At 42.5% G+C, this 8,251-nt stretch overlaps 1 long non-coding RNA gene across 1 annotated transcript in view; it reads right to left on the bottom strand.

The window, feature by feature from the left end:
* Positions 1-5,005: 5,005 nt before the first annotated feature.
* LOC139033985 (uncharacterized) overlaps positions 5,006-8,251 on the bottom strand; it is a 46,437-nt gene continuing 43,191 nt past the window's right edge. The window contains exon 4 of the long non-coding RNA XR_011486463.1: positions 5,006-7,055. This is a non-coding gene — a long non-coding RNA (uncharacterized lncRNA). The remainder of the gene's footprint in view (positions 7,056-8,251) is intronic.

The following is an 8,251-nucleotide window of genomic DNA, read 5'->3' as shown; positions in this document are numbered from 1 at the left end:
GGGAAGTAGATTGTTGTAGCAACTCAGAGCTTAAGAAAAAAATGTCTTAAGTGACTAAGACAAGGAATGTAGGAAAAAATTTTGTCCCTTTCTCCTCCAGGGTACTGTTCTCCTACGTAAGAATGAGCTATCTCACCGTCCTTTAAGTCACCTGAATTCTCATCTATGTTAATCCTTCTCTGACTGTTTTTGACCTCTCCTTTGTCTGGTCTCACTGCTTGGTCCCTGACTGAGTCCTGACACACATTAGTCTCCAGTTGTTTCCTCCACTAAATTGTGGGTCCCTTCATGGTAGAGGCCATGTCTAATGTTTCTTTTGTGCCCTAAGAGTATAATATAGTATGAAGCACCCAGCAGGTGCTCAATAATTACTAGTCAGTGGAGTCTTAAGACAGCTTGCAGTGGAGTCAGTATTATAGTTTGGGAAAGGTCATTGCAGTGAGCCCCTGGCACAGGATGGCATTTGGATGCTTCTGCTACTGTCTTTAGGGACAATATCTGGAACTCAGGAAACTCTTGTCACCAGGATGAGCTTCAAGTTGCAATGGTTTGAAGACTCAATAAACAATGCTCCTCTTTCCCCCTAGAGTTTGGAAGCAATTGAGAATTAATCACATAAGTCAGCTAGACTGACATGAGACATCATTCATTGTATCTCTAGCACTTCAGACAGGTGTAAGTATTAAATAAGTGTCTCATAAATGGATAATATTGGATCAATGGCAGAAGCGGCATGACATAGAACCCACTGCTGAACTAAGGGGATGACAGAAAGAGCTTTCTCCATGGCTTTTCTTGTTGGCAGTTAGAGGAGCCCAGAGACATAAATGGGTTTCCTCAATGGTTCAGTGGTAAAAAATCCACCTGCAATTCGGGAGACCCAGGTTCAATCCCTGGATCAGAAAGATCACCTGGAGGAGGAAATGGCAACCCACTCCAGTATTCTTGCCTGGGAAATCCCATGGACAGAGTAGTCTGGTGGGCTACAGTCCATAAGGTTGCAGAGAGTCAGACACAACCGAGCACACGTGCAGGCATGGAGACATAAATAGATGGGGAGTTGGGATAGTCACGCAGGAAGCACTTTCATGTCCATACCTCTTCTGATGTTTACAATAGTGCAGTGTTGGGGGCAGTAATATTCTATCCAGCTGTATAAATGAGGAAAGCTGAGACTCATAAAAGTGTGTGCAAGAGCCCAAATATATAGTTGTCTCTTTCAGTGTTCCTCCTATCACCCTCCTGGACTCTCAGTGCTGGCCAGAAAGGCCCTGATGTACCTCTTCTTGTTGTTCAGTCTCTAAGTCATGTCCGACTCATTGTGACCCCATGGACTGCAGCACGCCAGGCCCAAAGACCTCTGTGGTCCTCTAGGATTGTAATATGGAAGATTTTCAACAGATGGGATAGGCTTAGCCTGTCTAATGCTAGTGCCTTCTCTCAGATCCCTGAGAAGTCAGTCCTGGCCTTAACCCTTCTTTCCCCGCTCCACTCAGGAGTCTGCATGGTGTCTCAGTTCTGCCCCACACATCTCTTCTCTTCACACGTCTCTGCAGTCAGGCAGCGCGTGACTCTAGTCACGTGACTGAGGAGTCAAGAATGACATCACACAATATACAGCATCCCTCCACCATCGTCTGCTCTTACACTATGAGGCACAACCTTCCTAAAAGCGTGCACCTGTCACCATGTGAGGCCCCCTATAATGCATCACCCCTTGTCCTGTTCCCAAAGCTGTCTGGATGGGAGGAGCCTGTCAGCCCCAGCTGCTTCTTCCAGTCCCTTCTGGAATTCTGGTGAATGTATTTTTTCCTACCTTGTTAGTTAGGCTGTAAACCCTGAAAACATGTAGAGATGCTGTATGTTAGTGTAGCTAAGAACTTGTTTAACTTGTCCCTTCCATATGGAAGCTTTAAAAAAAAATTCACTCCTGAGGAAGCCCATGGAGCTCATATCCCAAATGCCCATCATTAGTTGTGGTAACACAGGTATTGGTTTTCTAGTTGCAAAATGATTGCTAACTTGGTAAATGTTTATAGAGGCAAGATTTGCTAAGGATTATTGAATCGATTCTTTCATTGGTCTTCTTTCACAAGTATGTTTTCCCACACATATTAACTTTGTTATGTATCAGTGCTTAGTCACAAGAACCTAATCTAAGTGTGTCTTGCAAAACTCTTTAAGAGGCCAAGAGAGAGGGGCAGAGTTAAGAAAATCAAAATGTTTATGAGAATGAGGTTTAACTCTGTGGCTGAGGACTTGCAAAGCATGAAGATGATGGGACTCTTTATTCTCAAAATAGTGACGTATCTACAGCTACAGATTCAATATCAGACTTGAGAATAAAGATCCTTGGTACTTAGGATAAAAAAGAAAATCAGAAATGCTTGAATCACAGGGAACCCGTACTGCTGATCTCAGGTCCTTGTAGATTAAAATGAGTGAATTGCAGAAGGACACACAGAAGTTGCTGTCTGACCTCATGTTTTATTCTGTCTACTCTATAGGAACAGTAAAGGCTACATCATTTCAATCTTTTAAATCTTTAGCTAGTGTCTTTCATTTTCAGGTTATGTCATGTAGAATGTAATTCAGCAGATAGAGATTCTAGAGATGTGGATGCAGGGAGAGCATAGAAGGAGAAAATCATGTTGAGTCGCCATTCAACAAGCCAGCTCATGTTATTTATGAGATTATTATCTAGGGTTATTTATGTGATACCATTTTCTCTTCTTTTAGACATAGTGCTACCATCCTTAGAAGCACTTCATCCATTCATTCAACATTCATCTTAGTCTGTTTGCACTACCATAATAACATAGCACAGACCAGCATGGAGGGGGTGGCTTATAAACAACAGGCATTTATTTCTTGCAGTTCTGGAGGCAGGGAAATCCAAGATGAAGGTAGGGCCAGATTAGATGTCTGATGAGGGCCAGCTTCCTGGTTCACAGACAGTCATCTTTTTGCTGTGTCCTCTTATGGCCAAGGGATGAAGGGGCTTCCTGGGGTTTCTTTCCTTAGGGCACTAATCTCATTCATGAGGGCTCCGCCTATGTGACCTAATTACTTCCCAAAGCCCCCACCTCCTGGGTGTTAGGATTTGACACATAAATTTTAGAGAGACACAAACATTCGGACACAAACATAGCCATGTTCAACAAATATTTGCCCAGTGCTTGCTTGCTTTTGCCAGAGCTGGGAATGCATAGATGACCTAGCCTTTGAGAAGCTCATAGTCTAGAGAAGGAGATGGTCATGTGAACAGATATTTTGAAGCAAAGTGACAAACACTGTAATAGTTGTTTGTTGTTCAGCCTCTAAGTCATGTCTGACACTTTGCGACCCTATGGACTGCAGTATGCCACACTTCCCTGTCCTTCACTGTCTCCTGGAGTTTGCTCAAATTCATGTCCATTGAGTCGGTGATGCTATCTAACCATCTCATCCCTCTCCTCTGCCACCCCTTTTCCTTTTGCCTTCAGTCTTTCCCAGCATCAGGGTCTTTTCCAGTGAGTTAGCTCCAAAGGACACAGTAGCTCTGAGGAGGGGTCCCTAATGCTCTCTGGAGAAGCCAACCAGGTTTCCACATAAGTCAGGATGTTGCTCTGGGAGGAGGAAGAAGAATGTTCCAGGCAGAGAAATCAGGATGTGCAAAGGCAGAGAGAAGTTCCATGTGGAATGGAACATGAAAATCAAATGAATGCCTTCAAATCAGTTAATTAAAAGATTGGATACTCATGAGGCTGAAATTGCTGGTAAAGGTGACATCTTTGGAATATTTAAAACTTTGATTTATTGAAACTACCTACATTGTTCTACCACCTCCTGCACACACACACACACGCACCACACACACACACACACACACACATGTGTGTGTACATTGTGGAATATGCCAACCCTTCAGTGGCTAGCATTTCAAAGAAGTTCATTTGTCACCTTAACAAATACTGGCTGAGCACCTAAGTATATAATATGTCTAGTGTCAAGGATTTGCCATTCCAGTCAAAGAGATGGATAAGAAACCAGTAAACAAATAAGTGTACAGGTTATTTCTCTGTGGAAAGTGCTATGAAAAAAAGGAAATAGGGTGGTGAGCCCAATGGTGATTGCACATAACTACTTTACCCTTCTGAGGAGGTGAAACATGAGTCCAGACCTAAAGGATGGGGCGGAGCCATCCATCCCAAGAGGTGAGGAAAGAGCATTTCTGGCAGAGGGAACAGTGAGCGCGAGGACTCTAAAGTGAGCACAGGCTTTGCGTGGTCAAGGAACAGAAAGAAGATTCGTGTGGTGAGGGTTCAGTGGGGTAGCAGGAGAAGGGGTGTGAGATGAAGCTGGAGAGCTTCTGAGGACCAAATCATTCAAGGCTTTGAAGGTCAAGGTAGACTGGAGTTTTATTCCCAAAACATGAGAAGCCACTGAGGAGTTCTACATGGGAGGAAATAATGATCTACTTTTTCAATTCATTTGTGTCAAAAATCATTCATCATAAAACAAAAAAAAAAAAATCAAATTGGACCTCATCAAAAATCTGCTAATCAAAGACACTATTAAGAATATGAACACATAAGCCTTAGACTGGGAGAAAGATTGGCAGTACCTGTGTCTGATAAAGAACTTATATCCAGAATATATGAGGAACTATTGCAGTTTAACAATGAACTCTCCCCTCCCTGAGAAAGACAATGGCAAAAGACTTGAAGTTCACAAAAAAGACTGACAGATGGAATCAGGAAAATGAAAATTGAAGGCACAATGAGATGCAGTATCGCACCTACCAGAATAGTGAAAACCAACTGATGATGTAAACATTTTGGGCATCAAAAGAAATTCCCAATGCACTGCAGATAGATGGATAAAATGGGACAACCACATTGGAAAACTATGTGGCAGTTTCTAATAAAGTTAAGCACACACCTACCCTTGACCCAGCAATTCCATTCACAGGTATTTATGCAAGAAAAATGTTCACACACAAAAAAAGAAAAACATACAAGCATGTTCTTTGAAATCTTTACTTCATAATAACCATCAATAGGAGAATGGATAAACAAACCATGGTATATTCATACAATGGAATACTATTCAGCAATAAAAAAGAATGAGTTACTGATATACACAAAAATATGGGTGAATCTCAAAAACATTATGTTAAGCAAAAGAAGCCAGACAGAAAAGAGTACATATTGTATGAAGTACAAGAACAGATACTACTGATGTACGTTGACAGAAATAAAGAAGTAGTTGCCTGGGAGAAGGGGCAGTGTAGTCCAGTTCAGTCACTCAGTTGTGTCCAACTCTCTGTGACCCCATGGACTGCAGCATGCCAGGCTTCCCTGTCCATCACTAACTCCCAGAGTTTACTCAAACTCATGTCCATCGAGTCGGTGATGCCATCCAACCATCTCATCCTCTGTCATCCCCTTCTTTTCCCACCTTCAATCTTTCCCAGCATCAGGGTCTTTTCCAATGAGTCAGTTCTTCACATCAGGTGGCCAAAGTATTGGAGTTTCAGCTTCAGCATCAGTCCTTCCAATGAATGTTCAGGACTGATTTCCTTTAGGATTGACTGGTTGGATCTCCTTGCAGTCCAAGAGACTTTCAAGAGTCTTCTCCAATACTTCTCCAACAGTTCAAAAGCATCAGTTCTTCGGTGCTCAGCTTTCTTTATGGTCCAATCTCACATCCATACATGACTACTGGAAAACCATAGCCTTGGTTTAGATGGACCTTTGTTGGCAAAGTAATGTCTCTGCTTTTTAATATGCTGTCTAGGTTGGTCATAGCTTTTCTTCCAAGGAGCAAGCATCTTTTAATTTCATGGCTACAGTCACCATCTGCAGTGATTTTGAGCCCCCCAAAATAAAGTCTCTCACTGTTTCCATTGTTTCCCCATCTATTTGCCATGAAGTGATGGAACCAGATGCCATGATCTTAGTTTTCTGAATGTTGAGTTTTAAGCCAACTTTTTCACTCTCCTCTTTCACTTTCATCAAGAGGTTCTTTAGTTCTTCTTCACTTTCTGCTATAAGGGTGGTGTCATCTGCATATCTGAGGTTATTGACATTTCTCTCAACAATCTTGATTCCAGCTTGTGCTTCATCCAGCCCAGCATTTCACATGATGTACTCTGCATATAAGTTAAATAGCAGGGTGACAATATACAGCCTTGATGTACTCCTTTCCTGATTTGGAACCAGTCTGTTGTTCCATATGTCTGGTTCTAACTGTTGCTTCTTGACCTGCATACAGATTTCTCAGGTTAGGTGGCTTGGTATTCCCATCTCTTGAAGTATTTTCCACAGTTTGTTGTGATCCACACAGTCAAAGGCTTTGGCATAGTCAATAAGCAGAAGTAGATGTTTTTCTGGAACTCTTGCTTTTTTGATGATCCAACAGATGTTGGCAATTTGATCTCTGGTTCCTCTGCCTTTTCTAAATCCAGCTTGAACATCTGGAAGTTCACGGTTCACGTACTGTTGAAGCCTGGCTTGGAGAATTTTGAGCATTACTTTACTAGCGAGTGAGATGAGTACAATTGTGCAGTAGTTGGAACAATCTTTGGCACTGCCTTTCTTTGGGATTGGAATGAAAACTGACCTTTTCCAGTCCTGTGGCCACTGCTGAGTTTTTCAAATTTGCTGGCATATTCGAGTGCAGCACTTTCACAGCATCATCTTTTAGGATTTAAAATAACTCAGCTGGAATTCCATTGCCCTCCACTTGCTTTGTTCGTAGTGATGCTTCCTAAGGCCCGCTTGACTTCACATTCCAGGATGTCTGGCTCTAGGTGAATGATCACACCATCATGGTTATCTGGGTCATGATTCTTTTTGTATAGTTCTTCTGTGTATTCTTGCCACCTCTCTTAATATCTTCTGCTTTCTGCCCTTTATTGTACCCATCTTTGCATGAAATGTCCCTTGGTAGCTCTATTTTCTTGCCTTTATGAAATGTGACATACAGTTAGGTATGGCATCAGACACACTGGGTTCCAGTCCAGCTGCAGGACCTTGGAAAAGTCACATAGCTTCTTTCCATTTCTACCTCTGCAAGTAAAAATAATCTAAATCACAAGATGGCTATGAGAATTAAATGGAAAATTGATGTTAAAGTGTTTAACTCAGTACCTATCACCTGGAAACTTCTCAATAAGCTTAGCTATTTCTAAAAAAATGTTTTACATAAACTGTAGGGCAGCTAAAAAATGTGTACTGTTCTGTTTTGCAAATGTTATGCAACTTAGGAAAAATTCCAAAATCAAAAGGAAGCACCGGGAAACAGTTCAGTTAAAGGCATAGGTGTACTCGGTGGAGCAGCCTGTGGACACAGCTGGTAGCTATTACTTACTTGTGATTATTACAAGAAAATCTGGTACTTTCTGTGATCATACACAAATCTGTCATCATCATGTCCTACTTCATCTTTTTATCCAGTGTCTAAGGGAAAGGAAAGGCTGCTTGGAACGAGGACTAAAAGGAAAACAAGCCATGATTATTGGAGGTGGTCAGCTTCAGCTTTTTTAAAGGAAACTCCCATTTTCACCTTTCCAGAGGGCTCTATGGCAAATTGTTTATTCAGCTTCAGGACTCATCTGAAGTTTAGGTTAAGAATTAGTGGAGAAGTAAGACTGGCATTGAAGTGTATCTTGATCCTGTCTGCTTAATCCCTGCTCCCCACTAAATCATCTTTCGCCTCTCTCAGTCTGATCCACTTTTGAGAAAGAGAATCCATCAGGGCATCCCCTGGAGAGACCCTCCTCTCTTGTCCTCTTGGCTCTGCTTGGAGAGTCTTGAGAAGCCGGCCCACTGCACAGAGTTTCTCCTCCTTCTCTGGGACTTTTCTGGCAGATCTAGCTGGCCTGAGACAACCCCTTTCCCAGGCTGTATGTCTTGCCTTGAACTGTCAAGGGGCCTTTGTGAAATGTGAGGTAGTATTTTGAAAGAGGTAGATTTGGCAACAGACACACTGGGTTCCAGTCCAGCTGCAGGACTAAGGGCTCCATCCTGGCTGTAATAACCCCCCTCGGTTATGACAACGAGCTAGTCAAGGGAAAATGAGATTTAAAGGGCCCCTTTACCCCATCTGATGGCAGATCCTCTGTGTGCTGCTCAGAGAGCCTGACAGGGCAGCTAACCAGAAAGCAGCTCATAGTTGTCTTTGGCCGGGTTGTCTCTAGCCCATCATCCCTTTTCCTCTGGCGGTCATCTGTGAGATTCCTTTTCTTTCTGCAGAGACTTTCTGG

This window comes from Odocoileus virginianus, unplaced genomic scaffold (assembly GCF_023699985.2).
Source record: "Odocoileus virginianus isolate 20LAN1187 ecotype Illinois unplaced genomic scaffold, Ovbor_1.2 Unplaced_Contig_14, whole genome shotgun sequence".
Taxonomy (NCBI): Eukaryota; Metazoa; Chordata; class Mammalia; order Artiodactyla; family Cervidae; genus Odocoileus; species Odocoileus virginianus.
Note: the sequence above shows the minus strand (reverse complement) of the source record. Positions and strands in the feature narration are given on the sequence as shown.